The sequence below is a fragment of the Dendronephthya gigantea genome, unplaced genomic scaffold (assembly GCF_004324835.1).
Source record: "Dendronephthya gigantea isolate DGI-Jeju-01 unplaced genomic scaffold, DenGig_1.0 000445F, whole genome shotgun sequence".
In the NCBI taxonomy this organism is placed as follows: Eukaryota; Metazoa; Cnidaria; class Anthozoa; order Malacalcyonacea; family Nephtheidae; genus Dendronephthya; species Dendronephthya gigantea.
The window spans coordinates 23,540-49,573 of record NW_021163455.1 but is presented as its reverse complement, the minus strand read 5'-3'; the positions used below and the strand labels follow the sequence as shown (position 1 = coordinate 49,573).

Below are 26,034 nucleotides of genomic sequence, written 5' to 3'. Positions count from 1 at the left end.
GGTATAAGCTAATATGCATTTATGCGCACAAACAAATTTAATTGTTTATCAATTATCATGCATAAAAATGTTTATGTGAAACATTTATACTCTTGTAACAGTATTCAAATTCTAGACAGCGTAGACATGAAGTCCTTGCAAAGCATTTAAGAACAATGTATTAAGGAGCATTGCTTGCCCCGCATGTAAACTTGCCGTAAGTTTTTAATAATAGGTATACCTCGGACAATATGCCGGAAGATTTACAAAAGAGAACCTACTTGCTTTACAGGCAACTTTAAACTTTTAGTGACTTAAAGACTGTAATTGCCTAACCCATCATCCCTTGCGTGCGCGTTTATTGAATCAGCTGCCGTCTCAAAAATCATTACACGTTTTAAAATTATTACTATTTTATATAATTATATTTTAAATTTTCACTACTTGCATTAATTCGCACTAATTTTGAATGCTTCTAATATACATGTAACGAGCCGTGTTAATTTACACACAACGTGGTCTAGTTCCAAGTGTCATCATTATACATTGGGTATTTAAACTATCGTTCCATAGTGCGTGTAGTAACGTACGCTTCCTTTTTCATTATGTAAACGTCTGCTATATATTTATTATTGACTACTACATTTATATTTATCTCCGAAGCACTTGCAATGATGCATCCGCGCTAACTTACTGTTCCTTATTCTATTAGTATTAGTCTATGAGTCCAGTCTTATGAGTCTATTGCAGTCGGCAGTCCGCGTTTTGCCATTTTGAAACGTGCAGTGGGGATTTTAAAAAATTTAGTGAGCATTTAAAAATTTAGTGAGTATTTAAAATGTGTAGTGAGTATTTTGACTATTTTCAATTATGGGTAGTGAGAATTTTGATTGATTATTCTTACACTCGTCATTCATAGACAGTGACTACCTAAATATCAAGTATCAGTAGTAATCTATAACCCGTATTGGTATATTTATAAAACTATTAAGTTCACCACTATATAGTTAGAGACTCAGGAGCTGTTCACATGAGCCCAGTTACCGAGATTTAACGAGGCGTAAAATGGACAGGTATTCAGAAGTGAGTAAGTAAGTGATTCTGGTAGTCGTGTCATCATACTATAAACATTAGCATGTGTTCATTTTGTTTCAAAAAGACTTTTTTCAATACCTTAAAGTCCATTTTACGCTACGTTATATCTCACCGGGCTCAAGTGAACAGCCCAAGAGCCCAGCCAAGAGCCCTCTCACCTCAGGTAGAAGACCCTGGGTACGAAATTTCTCCCGTTGACCATTCATGCAAAGTGCGAATCGGGTGCCTTGTTCTTTTCGGTCAGCCATTTTGAAATTTTTAATAAATAATTAAATAATAATATCATTTATAATAAATCTGCATTTCAATAACATTTGTGTAGAAATGTACTGTATTCTGTCCTTGTTTGTACTGTATTCAATTCATGTGTTTTTCATATTGCGACTAATGATTATCATCAATTTGTTTCCAGTCGGAAAAAAAATTTTTTAATTCCAAAACTCAATTTCGGAGAATAGAAAAGATTAGACTTGTGTCTAAAAAAATGTCCAAAATTACCCTTCTGCAAATGTTGGCCCCTGAAGTGTGTGTGAGCACTGAGCAGTCTAGAGGCTTTTGCCATTTGAAAAAATTGCCATTTGAAAATCAAATGGTTGAATTCGACAGTTTACAACTGTTGAAGGATCCAGTTATGGTTGTGGTTAGTCATGATCATGACTTTAATGATGATCGAAACTATTGTAGTGCTTTAGTAGTTGATATTTGGGATATATAAACTAAATATTATTGCCTGTAATTGTAATCAGGTAAATGTAATGCAGGTATTTTTAATAATTACCTTTTTTAATTAATCAGGTATTTAAAAATACTTATCCTAAATTACATATATCTGATAATGTAGTAGGGTATGACCCTTCCTAGTTTTCATCAGAACGGAAAAGGAAAGTTTTCGGGTGAAATTTTGTAATTTTTTCCGGTGGAAAAACCATTCGGAAAAAAATACCAGGCCAATAGTGCATTATGTTAAAAATCTGTTATAGACAATCAATTTTAGTGCATAGAACTGCCCCGTTGTTTAAAAATAGTGTTTATTCTTGTTCTGTGAAAGTCCAATTCATGCATCAAGTAAGATAAAACAAGGTTGTTCTCAATGGCATTCACTGTTAAGAGTTGGGTTGGCCAGGTACAATTGCCCCCTACTGTGCATGGATGGAGAAAATTTTTGAAAGATTCATTGCCATAGTCGAATTGACGGTACGTACAGCTGCAATAATAAAGTGTCACAAGGAGAATTTATGTACACAAATTTGACCGTTGGAAGTTATATATATATTTCTGGTTTTTTAGTCTAGCAAATTTATGAGTTTTTAAATAACACACTTTCATAATATATATTGTGAAGTACAAAAATAGCATAATTATATAGTTATATATTAGTCATTTATTTAGTATTTTGTTTATACAACTATAATTTAGACAAACAAGATTGTAGATGCAACTCAACTCATCTTTTGTAACATTGCTTTTTTGTTAAGGTGGCATTGCAAGAGATGAAGATCAAGTGACTGGTCTTGAGAAAAAAGAACTTGAAAAAATGTTGGAAGGAGATATGGTATGTAAATCTTAACAAGCAGATACACTGATATAGCATAAATCAGCATTAATTGATAAAAGGTACTGATATTGATAAGTTGGAGTACATAACAGACAAAGTTTCACCCCTTGACATAACTGACAAAGTTTCACCACTTAGGAATATTTTTTCTTCCAAATCAAACAACTTCATTCTCTTCGTATCCAAGCAATTGAAGCAAGATGAACTGTGCAATCCATAGTACCTATCCATATTACCAATATACCGATCATGGCAAACAACTATTATAAGGATTACTTTTTGTTAAAACCATAGGATCCCTTCAATATGAAAGTTTACACTGGGCCAGGAGGTACTAAAGCAAATCCAACAAAAGTTCCATCCATGGATGATGAAAGAATTGTTGGCTGTATATGTAAGTATCTTATACCTAAAGCCAAGAGCAAACCAGGAAATGATGGTCCGTGAGAATATTTTGCCAAGTTTCCTGTGAGATGCAATATAGCTCTATATTTGTGTTACCCAGGGCTCAAGGAAATGTTTCATAAATATTACTTACAGAAAAATTTTAAATCTTGAAGGAACTTTTTCTTGTTCACAATTCACTTTACATGTAGGTTTAGACACTTTGGAGAATATAGTAAAATTTATATTTCCAAACATCCATCATTTCAATTTGCATCACATTAAGAAGTTATACAATATACTATACTATAGTTTATACAATTTATTGCACACTTTCAAGCAGTTTATAAAACATATTTATACTACAGTTTATGCAATATTATACAATATACTGTTACCAGTATACTATATTTATAACCTATCAGTAGTGCAAGCTGGTCTGGTGATTTTGTTACCAGATTCTACCGACCTGATTTAATATTTAAAATTCATACCAACAGGTTTTTAGATTAAAAAATTTGTATATATGTCACACTGCCTATAGTAGAAATAGCATAATATCAGAGCACAGAAGATGCACAGTGAGTGGTGGGAGTGATGACTGCATCACTGCATGATTAAGTGATAATACAAACTGAACATGTCAACTAATAATTTCCTCAAACAGCCAGAATTTAAAAGAAATTTACTTCAAATTTCCAATGAAGATAGACTCGTTGTGCCAGTGATGGTGCCTGTTATTTTGACATTAGGGCTCGTTCTCTTTGTTATAAATGAAAAAAAACTCCGTAAAGGAAATTCTGTATTATAGTTTCGAAGGAAATTTCAATTTTTGCATATTGCTGCCAGAAAGAAAAATACTTTTTCCAGGCCTGGTTTTTCGCAAACCAAGAATAAGCAGGAATATAAATTAGTTCTACTGATAAGCGCAAACGCTTTATCGTTAGGCGAAGAAGATACGTACATCCAATGGATGACATTGAAGAAAGGCGAACCTCAGCGATGTGATTGTGGCTATTTCTTTGAGCTGATTCTGGTCTGCCCTACAATCTCTCTAGTTAAACATACAAATAAGGACCATAGTTTATTAAATTCCAAGTTGAACCAACCATTTACTATTATGATATCAGTATATTTTGACTCTATTTGGATGAATTTCATAATAGAATATTTTGCATAGCCTGTATGTTAAACTAAGTTTTAAAAAGTCGTTAAATTAGTTTTGTTTTATTTTTCTTTTTTGTTGCCAGAATCCCTTACCTGTCGAACTTATTAAACTCATATGTTCTTTCCATACTTTTACTTTTGGAAACCAAAGTATAAAGTGGCAGAATCTGTTCCAAAGTGTGAAATATCACAGCAGGTGTCAAATGAATGATCACCGAATTATTTTTTTCAATATTTTTATTTATACCAGCATATTCCCCCATGATACTAGTATCTTATAGCGATACCTTTTTAAGATAAGCAAGCGCTTCTTAAGACAATTCCTGATCAAAGTTTAAAATGGCTTTAGCCCACAAACATGGTTACCGCTCATAAAACTGAGTATATGCTATTAGATCAGGACAAAAGTTGTCCGAAGTTAGTTCCGGTTAAATCACATATCACTGAGATCTAAGGGTGCAATTAAATGTTTATTCATTTACCAAACACTGCATGGGGTGATGGTGGATGCAATTCTCGACTTTCAGATAGCGTAAAAACACTCGCTGTAATATCCCGCGTGCAGTATCGCGCTCTTGTGCATTCATTTCATGCGGCCTTAATTAAAAGAATTTTAATCAACAAACATAAACCGCGCGGCAGGGCTCCCCCACGTTTACAACCTTTTTTACGCTTTTGTTTACCTGGTTTTGAATTTTGTGCGGCGGTGTTGGTAGCAGAGCCCCCCCCCCCCCTCCCCAAACACACCTCGTACGCCTGTGGCTAGCAAATAATTGTTTAAATTACCTACTTTGATTAGTTGCAGAGAGAATATAATTGTAAACATGCAATGATCAATATACAAATAATTCTCTATTCTAGTGTGTGGGTCTTAAGTGACTCCTATACACTACAACTACATACTGCAAATTATTGTAAATACCCCTGGCCTGACCTGGCCTTCAGCTAATTATGAGTATACATAACTATACCTGTCCGTTGCTTTTGAAAAACTGTTCGGTGGATTTTACTGTTTTCAATCCTAAAACTATAATCTACATAGATACCATACATTGAACATTTCAAACTATATTATGCTAACTTATATATGACTATCGCAATATATTCGCTGTTCTTGTTTTTTTACTGCATGAACTTTTACATTTTCAAGTATCGTTTGCACGTTGAAAAGTTCAAGACCAACGGGTTATGTCACACAATCCATTCGCAGTTAATAGCCTGAATATATATATATATATAATACAATGGTGCAGTGCAGTAGCGGAGCAAAGTTATTTACTTAAAATGGTCAAGTACATGTTTAGTGCCAGAATATTTCCTGCGTTGTCGTTCGTCGAAAATTTTTCATAACATATCGGACACTGGACTTTCGTCAGTGTTCCGGTAAATTCGTAACTAATGACTCTTGTGGCATTCTGGACATGTGTATTTTGCATTTTGCAAGCCTTTCAACGAATTCATCAATTTTGAGCTACTTCAGGGCCATGTTTTCGATAATACTCTTTCTCCCTTGCAGTCAGGTCATTCAACGTCCAGTAAACGTCAAAGAATTCTAGTTGAAGCACTTCTGCATTTTGCACTCTGAAGAAACCATTGTCGCCCCATTCTTCTCCCCGAATTCATCAAGATCAAACATTTGCTGTTGTAACTGGTCAAAACAACAGCATGGCCAACAGTGGTTACGTATGTCAAGTTTATTTCGCGTGAGCACACCCTTACGATCTTGCAGTAGAATTTTGAAAACTCATCCATTCATCATCTGTGAGAGAAAATCTTGCTACCACTGGGCGCTTCTTGACAATAGCTTCCTTCGCTTCCGATACCAACCTTTACGCTGTGCAAACGATACTTCGGCACATTTCTTCAAAACTCTTTCAGTGTTAGCACCATGCTTCCATACTCATCTATCATTTCCTTTCTCAACGTCTTAAACTCAGGATAGCCTCTTTCTCGACCAAGAATTCGATGCATTGCCAAATGCAGGGCTGCAGCGGATGCATTCGCATAACAGGTACCTCCTTTTGTTTCTGTGCTTTAAAACCGCCCGTTCGTTTGGTTGATATAAATATCAAGATCAATCGATACCAGCAATTCAGATAAAAATTCGGGAAAGCAGACGATGTCTCGAGCCATTTTACATGCTTCGCTATATATAAAAAAACACCAACATGAGTCAAAAAATCAAATCATATAACATCTCATGTGATTAATCATGTTGTCACCTAACCCAGTGCGTAATGCAGCTTTTGCACCTATTTTACAAGCGGATTTTGTAAAAAAAAGTTAGAATGCATGTTCAGCAGACAGATATACCCTCATAACCCACTGAGCACCCCTTGCTTAGAAGGTCCCATTTTGTTAATACCTCTCAATCCCTAATCAATGATAACAGTTGTTATTCATACCTTAAGTTGTCGGGATGATTGACATGCGTAAACAATTTCGTTTCATTCTTAGCAAATCGATTGTCCAACCCTGCTTGAGTAAAATTGCTCGTGGTAGAAGTTGTAGGCACTTCAGAACTTAATCGAAACAGAAACTTGGCTCCGGATTCCCAAGAAGGTTCCAATGTATCGTACAACCGTTTGGTTGAATATCTCTGGATCTGGTGATGAAAGACGATACAACTTTCACGTCTGCTTCTTTTAATTTGCGGGTAATTTGGTTGATCTTCACGATATCTTCATTACTACCATCTGTAGGGATTCCATCTGATACGATGAAAAGCAATTTATTTGTCTTGGAATTGCTTTCTTTGAAAAACTTTAAAGTTTTTTGAAGAGACTGAAACAACGGTGTTTCGCCATAAATAAAAGGCTTGACATTCTCAAGTAATTCTTGCGCTCGCTCTTTCGTAAGTTGGTTTTCATCAACATATCCACGGATAATCTTTGAGGCATCCTTTACACTGAAAATGGAGTTGCTAGTAACGCCTTTCAAAAATAAGCACTTTACCTTTTCCACGATTTCTTCGATGTCTTCTTTCGTGGCTTGTTTGAAAGAGCTAACGCCTGCTACAGCTAGGTCGCCAAACATGTTCCAAACAGGGTTATCGCTGAAGCTTCGACAAGACATTGGTAAAATTCGGTAAACAAATTCCTCGATAAACTCTTCATCTGTCTTAAGTTTTTCCAAAATCAGTGAAGCCATAACATCAGACACTACTTTTTGAATAAGAGCCGTGTTTACCCAATTGCGGATGTAGCGTGCACCATTTCTTTCCAGAATGTTAAAGACTTCATTGATTTTACTTTTCGTAGCTGGGCTGTCTTTCAGATGGGCAGGCATATTCATGCCGAGTTGGTGAATCGTTCCAATAACATCAAAGATTTTTCTGTTCTGACAATCTGCACCGAAACCAATAGCGAAGACACGATTTTCAGAAGACAGGTCGTGTTCGATAAGATCATCAATAACTTTGAAAATAGATTCAGCCCATGGTTTGCTTTCTTCATCAATATCGCTTTCAATGTTTCCTTCATGGAGGCAGAAACGTCAAGTAGTATTCCAGTTAAAGACATTTTGGTCTGCAACGAAAGTTCAAATGGTAATATAAAAATGATGAAAATTTACCCGGAATATTATCGCTTTGTTAATTTCCGATATATTTTTCCGCGATATAAATGATTTAGTTAAACATTTTAGTTCGCTTCCGGGTTCTTTTGAAACAATTGTTTTGTGGTGTCGCCGGGCTATAGGAAGCTCCAATTTGATATAAAAAGTGGAGTATGTGTTGTATACAAATGTAATGTCTCCATGGGACGGGAAGTTTTCTTAATTTTTCCGATTAAGTCCGACATAGCAGCCCTAAAGTATGCAGGCGGAGAGTCCTCAAATGAAGCGTGATTGGGTCATTTTTATCCGTGGAAAAGTAATTAGCGAATTTTTTAATCTGTGAATGGTGATCAAATGATTTCATAAGTAACTATAAGTGTGAATATTTTTTATAAATACAGTGAATGAATGCGAGAATATCCCACTTCTAAACTACCAAAAGCCCCCAAATTCCAAAAATTCAGAACTATCGAGATAAACAAGTTTTAACTAATAAGTCCGAAATTGCAAATTCTTCGAATGTACATTTTCATGAGATTGGGCCAAAACTATTGCTGAAATACCTGGTCAAAGATCTAACGTTTTTCAGTGCTGAAGTCATATATGAAGAAAATGATAATTCAGTTTTGTCGAGGATATCTTAAAGTTTAACATGGCCAGAAAATTCGGACATAATTAACATTCTACTTCCGCCTAAATTTGCATATGGTGTCAAAATAAAGCTTCGTGAGCTTATAGTAAACTGTAATGTGCACAGTACTAAACGCTATAAATACAGCTTTAGGTGGTCGATTATAATTTGCCTTAATTGCTCGTTGCAGAGAAAGTTAATCTTAATATTTTGAGACAGTATTTCAAAATGTTTTATCAGTATTCGTCCTGCATTTTCAAAACAAAGTTTTGGTCATTTATCACGTTCAATACCATATAAAACGAAAACCGTAATAGCGTACAAATAAAATAAAAATGCAGAGCCGACATAAACCTTTACCAGGAAAATATTACCTCAGGATGTTTAATATGACACGAATTACAAGAAACAACCAGGGCAAATTGCAAAGATGCAATGGTTTTCCTTAATTTTGCGAAATTTAAGAATGCGCAATATAATTTTTAGTTCTGCAAACGAATAATATTTGAACAGATATGCAAATTTGCTACGGCAATCTGCATATTCCATGTCCGCAATTTCTGGCCATGTCATATATTAAATGCCATATGTCAGGTCAACTTCAGTTTTAGGTTTGCATGGTAGACAGATAAAATTGAGATTGATGAAATTTAGACTAAACCTATAAATATACCAAATTGTACCGGAAAATAAGCGCCAAAATATGGGATGTAGAGATATTACAGTCTGACCTGACGTATACCTCCACGAGTGGTCCATTTTATGGCAGCTACCTTTTAACACTGATAAATGTGAAGTGATACGAGCATTACCCACGCACGGGACAAATCTGTCCTATCCTATTCACTATCTGGAACTCACCTTAAGTCAGTCGCGGAAGTAAAGACCTCAGTGTAACAATCACAAAAAATCTCTCATGGAGTCAACATGTAGCGATAACCGTTAACAAAGCAAACAAAGTACTGGATATATAATTAAACGAACAGTTGGTCCAGCGGATAAATCGGTGTTTTTAATGCTGTATAAGTCACTTGTGAGACCCATACTGGAATATAATGTACCGGTATGGTCTCCCTATCTAGTCAAAGAGTAAGGATCGTTTTTAATATAGTAACTTAGACTTTGACACTTTTTTCGAACTTGGGTCTAAACGCACAAGGGCGAACCATAGCTATAAACTATATGTCAAGCTCGCAAAATGTAATCGATACAAAAACTCATTTTTTGTTAGAATAATTGACGACTGGAACAACTTGCCCAAAGACGTAGTAGAGGCAGGAAATTTGAATATATTCAAACATAGACTAAAGTTATTTATGAATATCTTTTAGTTATATTTTATGTATGTAATATGTTTGCATGTCAGTAAGTAAGAAAATCGTTAATATAGGGTTAACCTCTCGATTTTCCTTTCAAGGTGTGACAGAATGTCAATTCTTTAATTCCTTGAATAAGTTATGTAGATGGTCCAAATTTCATCCATGGCTTGAAGGCTTGCGCTTGTACTTGTGCTTATGTCGATGATGCTTATATATCACATGTTTTATTATATATCGCCTTTCTCATTATATATAGCCTTTCTCATTTTCAATTTTCTCAAACGGGTTTAAAAACTATAACAACATGAAAAGCGATTTTTTTAGAATCAACAGACACAGACCATTTGAAGAATAAATTCAGCCTAAAATTAAAGACAGTCGCCGTTACGAAGTATTTGTCGCTTACGGTTTTGAAAAAAAAGTACCCTAAAAATGACGGCATATTCGTCATCGTGAGAAAGGCTATAAAAGTATAATTGCGTTTCATTGTTTTGCCTTTAGTTTTCTCTTATGCAGTTATACTTTTAGTGAGAAACCAGGCTTTATTGTTATGACCAAAAGTAGACAATTCCTTAGCATAAACATGCAGTAATTAATGTTTTTACTTCCAAGAATTGGTGTACAATACCGCCTTAAATGGTATATGTTTCCGAACACATTTCGTTGTCATTAATAATATTGAGCCGGGCGCGTTTTTGTTCCTGATGGATATACAAGCTATTTGAAACCGTTCTGAACTTCACCAGTTGGCTATTGCAGGGAACTGCCGTAATTTACAGGGAATACAATAAACTAAACCAACTCAATCAAACTCATTGATATATTAACGAACCACGTTTGATGAAATATAATGAGGAAAACACGAGTGGTGCTCTAATCTAAACACTTATTTGTTAAAATTTTCATGCGTAGTAATGTAATGATCCCTGAATTACTAGCTTGGCCATATAGCCAGCTTTATAACCATATTATTCCTCGAATATCGGCAGATGATGTTTTAAATCGAGGAATATTGCATGTATATTTACCTTAGACTTATATTTAAATATGTCACAACAATAAAATTTAGCAGTTCACCTTATCAAACAGACGATACGGAATAGGCTACAGCTTTTGAAACCAACTTAGAGTATATCGTGAACGTCTTCACTCATACGAGAATTGGAATGGAAAGGTCTTAAATATGAAAACATCCGGACTATTCCTGATATTTGATTTCCTAAAATTGCTATTTCAGAAATCAAAGTTCAAGTTGAAAATTTTGGTTCCGGTTCTAGTATCCTAGTAACATGCATAATATCGCGAAACATAGATCACTTGAACCCGAAACAAATAATACTGAACAACTCTTACAGGAAAATGTATATCAGGAATAAGAAAGGCAATATCGTACAATAAAATTTCTTGGTATATTACCCATCAATTCATCAACTATCCAAATCGAAATGTTCGTAGGAATGTGAGCGATTTATAAGTTTGTTGGGAGAACACGGTTACAAATTAATTCGCTTAACAAAACGTTTCTAAACTGCTCTATCGATCTAGATGTCGGTACCGATTACCGGTATACGATTTTATGTTTTATATTTCCATCTAATGTATTAAAGCAAACTCGAACGCCAGCCATAATTAAAGGATGGACGGCAAATCAGTGCACAAGCGACAGCCATTTTGTCCCTATTTCTGGTAATGTGGTAATGACTAATGTAATTTTGCATTATAAAGCTCGTTTTGATAATCATTCACGCACATCACCAAGACCAATTTTGGTAGAATTATAGTCTGTCATCATGTTGGGTTAGAGTTAGGTCCGGATTTTTTCTGCGGTCGCTTTAAAAATATCAGTCTCATCAGGCAGTTCAACCATACGAAACATATAAACACATTTGATTTACTGCAAAAGTCTTAATCCTTAATTGTCTCTTTATATCCTTAAAGCGTGCTTGAAATGAACCATAATACTCTGTCAAATTGAAAAAGACAAAACAGTTACCTATATGAGGTGTTCCCGTTCCGTTGGTTATTTGCCAGATAAATTGCCAGATGTAGTTTTCTACACATCACTGACCACAGGGGCGTAGGATTAAGTATCCTAAATTTGGGGGGGGTTGTTAGCTAGCTTCCAGGGGCAGATAATAAAAAGGCGCAGCTAAAATATGTATTAGGGCTGCATGCATAGTTTGATTTTCAAAGTTGCATCACTTGCATGGCTACTATTATAGTGCTGTCTGACCGTATGACTCCACTCCTATATATGGCTATCTTCTTTCCGGAATCTAGATCTGCGACCTGAAGTCAGTTGTGACTGGAAATAGATTGTTACTGTAATATCAATATTTTATGTCATGATGTTTCTCAAAGTTTCTTTCAAATTTCGCCGTGATTGCATGTCTACGTGTTAGCTAGTCAAGAGTGAGATCTTCTATGTAAACACAATAGATTCGGCAATAATAATAATCGCATAATAGAATGCGCCCAGTTAAAAACCGTTTATAACAATTTAAGATATACGTTGCCATTGTGCTTATGACTAATACTCATTAAAAACTATATAGTGTCTATATTATATATATGTCTGGTTTTTATAACTCACCAATTTTTTGAATGAGGATAGTTACAGCTAGCATTTTTTAGTCCTACACTGATAATTTACAGCGATACAAAATATGCGGGAGAGTTACTACAACTGCCAAAGAGTCCTGGGGCCGGTTGTTCGTACGGCGTTTAGCTTAAACGGTGGATAAGCCAAAGTTTAAAAATACTTTCATATATCTTGTGGATGAATGAACCTGCATCTTATGCATTAAATATGTTCTTCCATTGACATGCATGCAATTAAACTATTTACGTCGAAATATTTCAGCGCAGTTGTTCAATAAATAGATAATTTTGTTTTCTATTTTGAACTTATCCACCGTTTAAGCTGAACGCCTTTCGATCAATCTCGTTCCCCAAGCCCGTGATTCCTCTGCCGAGAACCTGTCCCAGAGCCATGACAGGTATTCTGTCATCCCAGCCAGCTGATCTGGGTATAAAGCTCAACCAATCAGAAGCCAGATCTTCGACAAAACTGAATTATCATTTCCTTCATTACATATGACTTCGACACTCGAATATATCAAGTAATTTTATTATATTTATGTGAAAACACGTTTATTTTTTCCCAATCGTGAATTAGAATTAAATTTTTCACGCTTTATACTATTAGTTGGAAGAATCAGTTTTGTCGAGACGCTTTATGACGTCATGATCTCAGATCAGCTGGCGAGCTTTTGTTTTCTCGCCAGAGCAATCGCGGGCTAACGGGGAACGTGTTCAATTAAAACGGATGAGCTAAAATTTAAAAATACTCAGACTCATACATCTTGTGAATGACTGAACGTCTGAACCTGCATCTTATGCACTAAATATGTACTCCCATTTATATCGAAATATTTCAGCTCATTTGTCCAATAAAAAGATAACCTCGTTCCCCGAGGGAAACTAAATTGCATGATAAAGAGACTTTTGTTTTTCATTTTGAACTTTTTCGCGCCTTTCGAACAACCGGCCCTAGCCCTTATATAGCGTATCATAGCGGAAAAAAGGAAATAAGGAAATAACTAAGTTATATGATCCTCCTCCAATATGAATAGTATTACCTGCTAAATATTGTTTTATTCTCTGGCGTTGGATGTTCCTCCTGAGTACAGAATCGCGAGAGACTGTGGAGGAGTCTTGCAGATTATAAAATTTCAAGTCAAATGCAGCTCTGTAATATAACTCAACTATAGTTTTTTGTAATAAATTTACATCTAATCCTTCAGAATCTTCCAACATTGCAAAGACCCGTGAACCACGTAGGAATGCGTGGATTCCCTATAAGACATTATACAAATACATAATCAAAGTGCGTAATATTCTGCGTCCATGCAGGGCCATATAGCGAAAATGATAGCAATTGTACCTATCATCTGATAAAAAGATTTTTGAGATATTTAAGCAAATTTGAACTTAATTCAAGTAAAGGTAATTTTAGAGAACGATTGATGAACTTATATCTGTGGAAAACCAAATATAAAAATAATAACTTATGTATTGGATTTTTCATTTCACAAACTCGAAGGATGTAGTTTGTGAAAGGATGTAGTATGGTTCGAACGTCACCAACGCATTGTATCTAACCACTGAGATAAATATAATTTAAGCACAATTAACGGACAACTATCAAACTCACACTAAAAGTTTTACATTGACATAAAAACTTTATCTATATCTGAACTATATCTTCAGCCAGCTAGAATTGTCTCTGAAAAACCACGTATAAAAATAATAATTTATGTATTACATTGATTTTCATTTTACAAACTCGAAGGATGTAATATGGTTGATCGATCGTCACCAACTTAATGTATATTTAACCATTTAGTTAAATGTAATTTAAGCACAATGTACATTCAACTACAAACTCGAATCTTAACCTTATAGCCATTATCGGACAATAAAAGTTAAAACCTTGTGCGAACTGTGAAAGAGTACTTTTTCTCGCAGTATGTTTGCGTATAAACATATTATAAAGTACTGACTTCGCAAAAACTCTATAGGTAGCCACCTTAATCTAAAGTTGCGTCGTTTAATAAAATAAATAATTTCTGGGCATTACGGTGGTATATAATTTGCTGCACTGCACTTATAAACAAGGGGAGATTTTCGTTTTATATTAGACCAATCATCAAGTTTGTTTACATTTTCAGTAACGATTCAAACTATGACCATTGTGTTTTAAATAAACAATTATCTAAAAAGCAAATAATTGATCGCTTTTTATATTTTTATTAATAGTTTTAACCGCTTTGCTATAATGGACACGCATTACTCCCTCTATATATCTGAAACCTTATATTATTACCAACTGCATAGATCTGTGTAGATCATGTGGATAGATCCGATAGATCAATATTGCATTCAGTACCAACTCAAAACTGTTCTATCAGTATATCTCTGATTGTGTAGTTGGGATGTGCTTGTCTAACTTTACCTACCAATATAGCGGCTGAATAGAACAACAGCGAAGATAACAGTGAAATAAGACATGATAACAGCAAAACTGCCCACCAACTGATACCATGCGAGAATCCTATAAATAATGAATCGAAAAATTAAAGTTGATGCAACCAGTTCAGATCGGGTCGTTTATTATCGGCAACGTCACTTCACACCTGGTACCACTCAGTTTTACCATTGTTTCCAAACATTACGTAATATATGGGTTATCAATTTGTCCTTCTAAATAAATAATCTACCCTCTTAAGATCCGAAGAATATTGGATGGGTACTTTATCTTTAAATTCGTAAGAAACGTTCACTAAATAGTAAATACATGGTGGAATGGGCACAAAACCTTGAATACATCTAAACATGCAAAACCGTACAACCCCCTATTAAATATCAACACCACCCCTATTAAGAAAAGCAAAAAATTTTAAGATCCAGACTTGACAATATTGTACAGGGGTACTTGCATGGTATGAAAGGGAACTTTAACAGGCTATTGTTATTTAAATTATTTTATTTATACTTCGCGTTCTTCGTAAATTTTTAAAACAGAATAAATCATGATTTTTTGTAGTGAACCGCCTTAACTACATTTCCCATAGGGAAATCCGAGTTAACTCAGAAATACACGACTCTGATTGGGCAATTCTGTTAACTATAGTCTTTTAAACAACTGACCCCAGGCCCATGTTTTTGTTTTGGAAAGACATTACATTACATTTGATTTTCTTTGATCTTTAAAGTAACTGAACGTAGTAACGCATATACATTCCTATTTTCACAAAATATAAATCACATGCATGGCAACAAGGTTATCGAGTAAAATGCAATAATCGGTAAGGTGTACTGACGTAATCTACTCTTTGATATCTTGGTTGTGGAAGGTGCAAAATGTTAACTGTGCCAGAAATTTATAATGATCCCATCTCTTCACAATGTAAAATTCTTATATATTGTTCCCCGAACATGCACATTTTCAAAAGTCGTATGACTCCCACATTTTTTACCGCCCCTATCCCATTAGAATGATTTATTAAACGGTCCCTAAAAATGGTTCAGTCAATTAGCAACATATCCTTTGAGATACTGTAAGTAATGATCGAAGTTATACCTATGACTATTGTTGTTGATTCATTTCGTTTTGCTTGTTTTGCTTCTGTTGTACGTCGATGTACTTCGGTTGTAGGTTGATTTACTTTTGTTGTAGGTCGATGTACTTTCGTTGTAGGTAGATTACTTTCGTTGTAGGTAGATTTACTTTCGTTGTAGGTAGATTTACTTTCGTTGTAGGTAGATTTACTTTCGTTGTAGATCGATTTACTTTCGTTGTAGGTAGATTTACTTTCGTTGTAGGTAGATTTACTTTCGTTGTAGGTTGATTTACTTCGTTGTAGGTAGATTTACTTTCGTTGTAGGTTGATTTACTTTCGTTGTAGGTAGATTTACTTTCGTTGTAGATCGATTTACTTTCGTTGTAGGTAGATTTACTGTCGTTGTAGGTAGATTTACTTTCGTTGTAGATTGATTTACTTTCGTTGTAGGTCGATTTACTTTCGTTGTAGGTAGATTTACTATCGTTGTAGGTAGATTTGCTGTCGTTGTAGGTAGATTTGCTGTCGTTGTAGGTAGATTTGCTGTCGTTGTAGGTAGATTTGCTGTCGTTGTAGGTAGATTTGCTGTCGTTGTAGGTATATTTTGCTGTCGTTGTAGGTAGATTTGCTGTCGTTGTAGGTAGATTTGCTGTCGTTGTAGGTTGATTTGCTGTCGTGTAGGTATATTTGCTGTCGTTGTAGGTATATTTGCTGTCGTTGTAGGTAGATTTGCTGTCGTTGTAGGTAGATTTGCTGTCGTTGTAGGTTGATTTGCTGTCGTTGTAGGTATATTTGCTGTCGTTGTAGGTATATTTGCTGTCGTTGTAGGTAGATTTGCTGTCGTTGTAGGTAGATTTGCTGTCGCTGTAGGTAGATTTGCTGTCGTTGTAGGTATATTTGCTGTCGTTGTAGGTATATTTGCTGTCGTTGTAGGTAGATTTGCTGTCGTTGTAGGTAGATTTGCTGTCGCTGTAGGTAGATTTGCTGTCGTTGTAGGTATATTTGCTGTCGTTGTAGGTTATTTGCTGTCGTTGTAGGTAGATTTGCTGTCGTTGTAGGTAGATTTGCTGTCGCTGTAGGTAGATTTGCTGTCGTTGTAGGTATATTTGCTGTCGTTGTAGGTAGATTTGTCGTTGTAGGTAGATTTGCTGTCGTTGTAGGTATATTTGCTGTCGTTGTAGGTATATTTGCTGTCGTTGTAGGTAGATTGCTGTCGTTGTAGGTAGATTTGCTGTCGCTGTAGGTAGATTTGCTGTCGTTGTAGGTATATTTGCTGTCGTTGTAGGTAGATTTGCTGTCGTTGTAGGTAGATTTGCTGTCGTTGTAGGTAGATTTGCTGTCGTTGTAGGTATATTTGCTGTCGTTGTAGGTAGATTTGCTGTCGTTGTAGGTAGATTTGCTGTCGTTGTAGGTAGATTTGCTTCGTTGTAGGTATATTTGCTGTCGTTGTAGGTATATTGCTGTCGTTGTAGGTAGATTTGCTGTCGTTGTAGGTAGATTTGCTGTCGTTGTAGGTAGATTTGCTGTCGTTGTAGGTATATTTGCTGTCGCTGTAGGTTGATTTACTTTCGTTCTAGGTTGATTTACTTTTGTTGTAGGTCGATTTACTATCGTTGTAGATTGATTTATTCTTATGATTTTTGTGGTAGGTTCAGTACGTTTTGAAATTGACGTTATAATACCTGCGAGATAAAACAAAATTATTTTAGGTTGGAAACTGAGTACAATAGCCAGGTTAAGACAATCGTATATATCAACACTTGATTTAAAGTTATTGCCTTAATAATCCTGCTTACCATACGTTTTGCTGAATGCAAAGTTAGTTATTTTCGTCGGAAAAACATATTTTAGTACAATCTGTATTTCAAACCGTATAGTTTCACCCCCAGAGAGAAAAAAAGAAAGCAATGGTCGTTGTTCCCATCCTGAATGTTGATTAGGCGGTTGTAATAATACTACAATCATTTCTATAATAAAATTGCAGCATTTTTCCTTGTTTACAGAAAGTTAACGTTGTAATGATATGTAATATGTAATAATGTTAACTTTCCTCACTAATAAACTTGTTTAAAAAATACTCGAAAGCGACAAAATTAGGTCAAAATCTTGTTATAATAAGATAACTCACCCCTCGTTGTTTGAGGAATAAATTTCTCGGTCGGTTGCAGAGCGGTTTCTGTAACATATAATCAAAATGATATAAATTTTAGATATTGTGATGTTTTAAGATAATTTATTCCTACAAAGTTAAGTGTATTTGAGAAGGGCGAAAAAAATGAAACCCAACCCGCTTTTTGGCACTACTTTTGGCACATGCGCCTCGGACAAGCGTTTGGGCGCGAGATTGTTTGATTTGTTTGAAAATTTTGAATTTATAGGGAACTTGCCAGTAATCAGGGTCGTAGCTAGAAGCTCAATTGAGGGAGAGGGAGAATACTCGTATATTCATGTTCAAACTAGCGTGTCACACAAAGGATGTCAGTCAAAACGAGTCGGTTTTAGGACAAATATATTAATATTCGCCCCACTCCCTAATTAAGCTTCTAGCAGTAATTCCAGCAAATCGCGCTGCTCCAAATTAGCTAAAATTTCTTCCACTCGTACAGGCTCATATTGTTAACGGACAACTTATATAAAATTGAGAGCAGTGCACAGGGACCGCGGAGGGGGGGGGGCTGGGGGGCTTTAGCCCCCAATTTTCTAAATACACGTGATTCCTTTATAGCGATTTTATATGGCCATAATAATACGAATAAAAACTCCTTAAAGTAAGCTGTGTAATCATAATTATGTTTTCACTATCCGTGTCGGTGAACAATGTTTTTATTGAAGTGTTTACAAGAAAAATAAAATAGATAAGTATGGACACCCCCCCGAGAATTCACTCTTTCGGCTTCGCTAGCCCCCCCCCCCAAACAAAAAACTGCACCGCAGTCCCTGTTTAATATTTTATAAAACGAAAAGTTTTTAATTTTTGATGCGAAGACCGCTGGAGAACTGAGCCCTCTGTATATATGCTGAGAGAAAATTTGCCGAATATGAGCAACGTGAATTAGAAGACTGAAGAGCTTCTAATTCGTAATTTTGATTACCTTTGATAATGACAACTACTCTCAGAATCTGTGTAGGAGGTTGTCCAACGTCTGATTTTTTGTACAACAGAGCAAAAAATGTGCCATTGGAAGTTAGCGTAGCGTTATATACACTAAATGTAAACCTGCCACTATTCCCGAACGAACCAGTAGCAACGAAATCCATGGAATGATCATATACCATTTGGTACAATTTATGCAACCCAGCAAGTTCAACTTTATCTTATATCCATTAGGATAAATTGAAAAATACCAATCCATACTTTCCATTTCCTCAAGTGGTGCGCATGTATATGCAATGTTGATAGTAAAGTTTGATCCGACTTGAACACTTATATCATAGTCGTCTTTTGGGCTTGTAATGTTGCAAGCCTGACCTAAAATAGAACCGTTGATTGTTTTTCTAGTTGGGAAAAGATTCTCCTGCAGGGGTTTATAGCCAGACTTTCAAGGGGGCTCTTTGCATTGATTGTACATGTCAACAGCATTAGAAAGAAATTCAAACTTTGCTCTTAACAGTTTTAAAAAATTGATATGCATTTTTTAAATTCGGTCAGTTTTTTTTCACGCTCTCTTAAATCTTAATTTTGGCCAATCGAAATAAATCGCGCGGTCGCATGTATGCATGCAAATATTTGTTACCATCTATTGGCGTTTAGGGGCTCATTGGACTTCCAGCTTCTTTGTGCTTAACATCAGCTACGGGTGAGGACTGTTTTCTGGCCGACACGTTACGTTAACAAAAAGTGTAATGATTAGTAGTGCGTGTTAATATGCGCACCCAGGTTCCAGGTATCTTGTATTTGCACGCTTTCTTAGCGTACCCGACCAAAGCTAAACCACACGCATATTCTGTGCACTCGATCAAAGTTAAACGACACTGTCACTGCACGTATACTTCTGTATACCCGATCAAAACTAAACGAATGTACGCATATTCTGTATACTCGATCGAAGATAAACGGCACTGCACGAATAGTTTGTGTACACGGTCAAAATTAAACGACTGAAAGCATATTCTGTTAACTTGATCGAAGCTTAACGACTGCAGGCTTTTTCTGCGCGATCAAAATTAAACGTCTGTACGCAAATTCTGTGTCTCGATCAAAACTTAACGACTGCACCTATTATACCAAACTCTATTATACTAAGGGGCTGATTACATGGTGTCTTTTCAGTCTGGTGTCACAGCGGATTTGGACCCCCTGCGGATATGGACCCCCGGTCCATATCCGCTAGCTGATTTGGACGCCCCCGGTCCATATCCGCTAGCGGATACGTACCCCCCTCCGCGGATTTGGACCCCCAAAATTCAGATAAAATTATAAGCCGCTCGTTTCAAACATCGTGCTTTTCATGTGCTGAGCTTAATTATAGCATTTTGCGCATGATTAACCCGAAGTTTGAAAATTTAGGCAATAGTAAATATTTACACATAGTCATAAATAATATATATTGATATTTATTACCTAAAACAATATAACAATTTACAATCAGTTTAGTGTGATCTAAGTTCAGTTTAGTGTGATCTAAATTCATTTTTAGGGGGTCCAAATCCGCTGGGACACCGGCAAACCAGGCCAAATGTATTTTTCAATTACATGCGCAAGTTGCAGCCCGGGCTGAAAAGTTATAGCGCCTAATTTCCAATTCAATTTACAATTACTGTAAGTTACAGTTAAGAAAGAGCCTCTATACGTCCCTCATTCCCACACTCGTACTTGTCGCAATTTTAAGACCCGTTTACTGTTTACACGATGCCGTTTTCATTTGAAAACGGTATTAAATTATGCCGTTTCGGCCTTGCGTTTACACAATATTGCCAAAAATTGAAACGGAAACGGCACAAAATGAAAACGTAGACCTTAACGGCGAAGTACGAAAACGGGACACGTGTGCCGTTAATTTTTACGACGGATAGATGAGAGGAATACATTTCATCCGATTTGGATGCTTGTGTGCAGCTCTTTTCATTAATATAATTTTGATAATTTTAACAACATAGCTGTTTAGTGTGTATACAGCCAAGCGGGAAATCTTTCCTGTCCTGGAAGAATGGTAAGATTATGACCAAAGCCCCGTTTACACTACACTCAATTTATTGGCACGGCTAAAATGGGTATTTCAATTTTGAAATATAAAAAACTGTTACAAACCAGAAGCCACGGGGCTTAAATTTCTTATTAGTAACATGGATAATAAAATCACAATCCATGCTGGCATGCATGTCTTTTAACTATCCATGTTAGTAATTAATCCACTCCATGTAAAATTACTCTGATCTGGCGGCCTTCGGTGTTCTCTCTCTACTAGCTCTTTTCGGTGTCATGTTTTCTGCGATATTCTGGTTTAAAATCTTATTAATATTGGAGAAGAAATGCCACATGGCAAACAATTATAATTTTGTACCGGCATCGTGCAATTTTTGCGTCGTTTTCAAACATAAACAATACAGTTCATATTCGCATTTAGATGCCTTGCGAACATAAATGTTGTTCGATCGCGTAATTCAGAAGCACATCGTACTTTAAAAAGTATAGAAGTTCTAGAAAAAGGATACATTCGCTTTGTCTCACACTTTGCCTTTGGAATTCGCGAATTATATTAAATCTTCAATACTGTGCAAACCAGCCTCGTACCCAGGCGCTTTAAAATATATAACGTTGCATTCAGGTCCTATATAGAGTTGAGCTGAAAAAACGCAAGCGCGCGGGGGTGCTTGGGGAGGTTGTTTTTAAATTTGTTTAAAGTTATTATAATAACTTGTAGGTACACCACGTAAGTATTAAATACTGCAAAGCTTTCGGTCCGTTAACCCGGACCTTCATCAGTGCAATTACTTGAATACACGTTTGCGCGTCACTTAAATATCATGTTAGTCGTGATTAGTTTGCTCGCGCTATTAATTAAACGGTTTCATTTAATTAAGTTCTAATTAATGCGCGCGCCCCAGACAAGTATTTGACTAAGAGACACCGAAAAGAGCACGCCACGTACTATTAAGTGGCTTTCCCTCTTGGACGATAGTTTGATGTTTATAAATTTCAATAAAAGCCACTTAATAGTAATTTTAATAATAATAATAATAATATAATTATAATCTTAATTTGCGACTAATATATAATAATATATTTTTTATATAATATATAATATATAATATATAATAATATATAATAATATATAATAATATATTTTTTATAATATATAATATATAATAATATATAATAATAATATATAATAATATATAATAATATATAATAATATATTTTTTATAATATATTTTTCGACTAATATATAATCTTAATAGTAATTTTAATAGTAAATTTTAATGAAAGCCACTTAATAGTACGTGGCGTGCTCTTTTCGGTGTCTCTTAGTCAAATACTTGTCTGGGGCGCGCGCATTAATTAGAACTTAATTAAATGAAACCGTTTAATTAATAGCGCGAGCAAACTAATCACGACTAACATGATATTTAAGTGACGCCACAGAGTACTACACAGAGGTGGAACTCGCGGCAAATCTTGTCCCCCTGTTTTTAATGCGCATGCGCTAGGCTCTGGCAAGTGTTTTTGAACTTTTTAATAAGGAAAATTCGATTTTTTAGCAGAAAAAATGCAATTTTAAAGCCAAGGATCTTTTGCTCTTCGTTTTTTTGACAAATTTTATTTATCCATCCGACATTGCTCCTTTTGGATTAAAAATGACTGCGATAATACGAATTAAAACGGGAAAAAACGGGAAATACAACTACGAGGAGTGCGATTTTCACACGAAGCTTCTAGAACTGCCAGGTAAAAATTCAAAGTTTTGTATTTCATCTAATAAATGTAGGTCTATCTGACTAATATTTCGCCAACATGCAGTCGTATTTTTTTCAGATGGCGAAACAATCTTCTCAAAGTCAGTTAACTTTTGAGCAGACGACATATCAGACATGACTTCTACTGTTCAAGAAGATAGCAAGTTAGATGCTATTAAAAAAGTTTACAACGTATACGCAGTTTACTGATATTTATGAACCCTATTATATCTCCTATGTGTATTATTATTTCACTTTGGACTCTTCGGCCCTCTTTGGGCTGGCACCAATGGAAATTCTAGTACTGAATTATCTAGCAGCAGCAGCAGCAGCAAGGTTAGACAATGGTTATAGAATTATAGCTTGCATATTAGTATAAGAAATTTATGTTATTCATATATAGGTAAGCTTTTATATTACCATTCTTATGCATTAACTGCTCAAATTATATAGGCTTGGTCTAAATTCATTCATGTAATTAATCTCAACAAAAAGCCTTGTTTTTGAATCTATCCATGCAATGGAAAATGTAAAAGGGATTAAGGGAAGGTTAGGACACATTGAGTTCATCACCATATTATAGTTTCAGAGCAAAAAATTTATATTTTTCATTATATTCACATCTAAAAATTGGAAAATAGCTTTCAATCTTCTCATAGAAGCCACACAGAATTGCATAGATTAGATTGGAAATTGATTTGCATGTCCTTCATGAATATTACAATCATGTATGAACTGAAATTAATATCTGTTAGCATTTACCATTTGTGTGAAGTTGGATTTATACTCGTAAAAAGTATTGTATATTATATAGGTAAAAGTTGTATTTGTTTATTGTAAATCCTTTGAATTCAAGTTCAGGATTCGAATAAAAAAGATGTAGTTTTTGCTAGTTTTATGGCAAAATAAATTATTTTCAAAGAAATTTTTTCGTGTGTTTGAATTGTAGAAATGACACATCAATCATGCTTGTTTAAGATCAGCTCAGATGTTTTCTGGATGGAAAAATAACTGCCTAATTTATAATCGGCGACGATGTTGGCAATCAACTTGATATTTATAAAGAAAATCATTCGGGCTTGTATTTCTTACTTCTTTAACCTAACGCATATATTTTTTACAAAAAAACAACCATTTACCGTTTGTTTTTAAAATTTAGGCGCAAAAATGGAGATCGATAGAGCCAGCTTTAAAATATTAACATTTTTCGTCTTTCGAACACCTTTTTCCCTTACTTCAGAGTCAAAATACACTTGCCAGAGCAATTTGCGTGGCGCGTGGAATGGCGTAGGCAGGGGGACAGCAACATCAAAGGGTTCCGCCGCGAGTTCCATAACTGTATATCATTAAACTGTGGTGACGCGCAAACGTGTATTCAAGTAATTGCACTGATGAAGGTCCGGGTTAACGGACCGAAAGCTTTGCAGTATTTAATACTTACGTGGTGTACCTACAAGTTATTATAATTACTAAAGTCGCCATGCAATCATACAAGAAAATTATTGTTTAAAGTTGTTGGCTAAATTTGCCAAAACCTCCCCAAGCACCCCCACGCGCTCGCGTTTTTTCAGCTGAACTCTATATAAGACCTGAATGCAACGTTATATATTTTAAAGCGCCTGGGTACGAGGCTGTGTGCAAACTACGACGTGTCAAAGCGCACATACACGACCACATCATCTTGTTAAACGGCGAAATAGCAGCAATATTATTAAAATAGGACCAAAATCTACATGTATTAAATATATTTTTACCCCAATTCAATCTAAACTAATCGAACAGCACGAAAAGAACGGTTTATTTGTTCCTCTTGGAGGAATTGCCGTATCATTCGAGCGAAATCGAATCGCGCATCGGAAAATTAGCCAAAGCTGTGCACCACAACTCTTGGGTTATAAGATTGGGACGTAGATAAATATACGGTGACATACACATCTCAAATACTAGTATACTTCGCGCCATTACAGACTTGCGACGACGAAAAAAAGAAGAAAAAACAACAAAATCGAGGCGAGATCGACTATACGTTAACACTATTCCGGAGCGAAAAAGTGGCGGCAGAATATAAAATTAATTCTAATGTCAATTTTTCGCCCCGGAGTAGTGCAGTGTAAACGCAACCTCGTTTTCATACTTTTTTGCACCGTTTTCAGACAGATCCGGTCATCCGGAGTAGTGTAAACGTAGTCTACAGACGACGCGTCGCTAATTTTTTTGACAGCCGTGATCCAACCACACTAAATGAATTTAAGATATTTACAGGAAAGGAAATATGCACGTTGTTATTACCGTATCCTTCACTGATAGCCGAAAGGAGGATTACCAAATGTCTGACAAGTCTTGATAGGAAAATCGACGTCATGTCTGAATTCGCAAAAAAATAGAAGCATCGAGTAAATAAATCAAAAAATTATACAACATTTTTAGGGTTTTTTGTCATTTTATAACGGGCCTGATCAGTTATGAAACAACGCAAATAAATCTCATCTGAAGATGAAGTTCCTGTCTTTCCTTCGATTATGCGGCTAAATCTAATAATTTAAAATTTTGATTGAGATACAAGCGCTCCTTCAATATTCAATCTCTCGTATTCACAGTAATTCATGTTCGTCAACAACACCTGTTACTCATAGTTAAGGCTTGTTTACATGGAGCGAGTTATCCCGGCTAGGCGAGGTAAAAACTGCATCTCGCCTACCTCGCCTACCCGGAATAACTCGCTCCATGTAAACAGGCCCTAATTCATGTTCGTCAACAGTAATTACACTGTTTTAAATTCGACTCCAGTGTTTACACTTTCCAAACCCCTTCGACATTGGTGCAAAGAGTTCATAAACCCAACGCGATAAGATATTCAACATTGATCGAAGGATTAGATAACTTTTATTAGCAGTTCTGTCCAGGATTAACACCGACTGCCTCAAATGCATCTGGTTTATTCAGCCTGTCAAACGAGAGCCTTATATGTTTGTTTATGTCGCATGCGTGTATATCGCTATATCTAAACATGAAATGATTACATTAATATGAATGGTTTAACTTACTTTTATTAAGTCTGACAGATTCTCAGGAGGTCATGAATGTTCAATACAGATCAATTTAAACATTGCTATGTCTTTACGTTCGCAACCTTCAGTTCAATTGTACGAAGCGGGGCGGGGGCAAGTTAAATATTTTCAAGACGGGCGTCATAAGGCTCTACAGGGGGGGGGAAGCAGAAATGATCCAATTTTATTAAAAAAACACCACACAAAATACATAATGAGTTCCTAGGCATTACTTTGTCCTTGCCTCTCAAACAAGGCTTTGCAAATATTCCTGGAAAGCTCG

General features: G+C 35.6%; 1 long non-coding RNA gene and 1 pseudogene across 1 annotated transcript; both read right to left on the bottom strand.

Moving 5' to 3' along the window:
• Nucleotides 1-5,575: 5,575 nt before the first annotated feature.
• Nucleotides 5,576-7,701, bottom strand: LOC114543373 (annotated as a pseudogene).
• Nucleotides 7,702-19,170: 11,469 nt separating this feature from the next.
• Nucleotides 19,171-25,859, bottom strand: LOC114543372. Its single transcript, XR_003690010.1, has 3 exons — nt 25,749-25,859; nt 24,994-25,068; nt 19,171-19,279 (listed from the first exon to the last, which is right to left on the bottom strand). It is a non-coding gene; the product is annotated as an uncharacterized LOC114543372 (long non-coding RNA).
• Between the last annotated feature and the right edge of the window lie 175 nt (nt 25,860-26,034).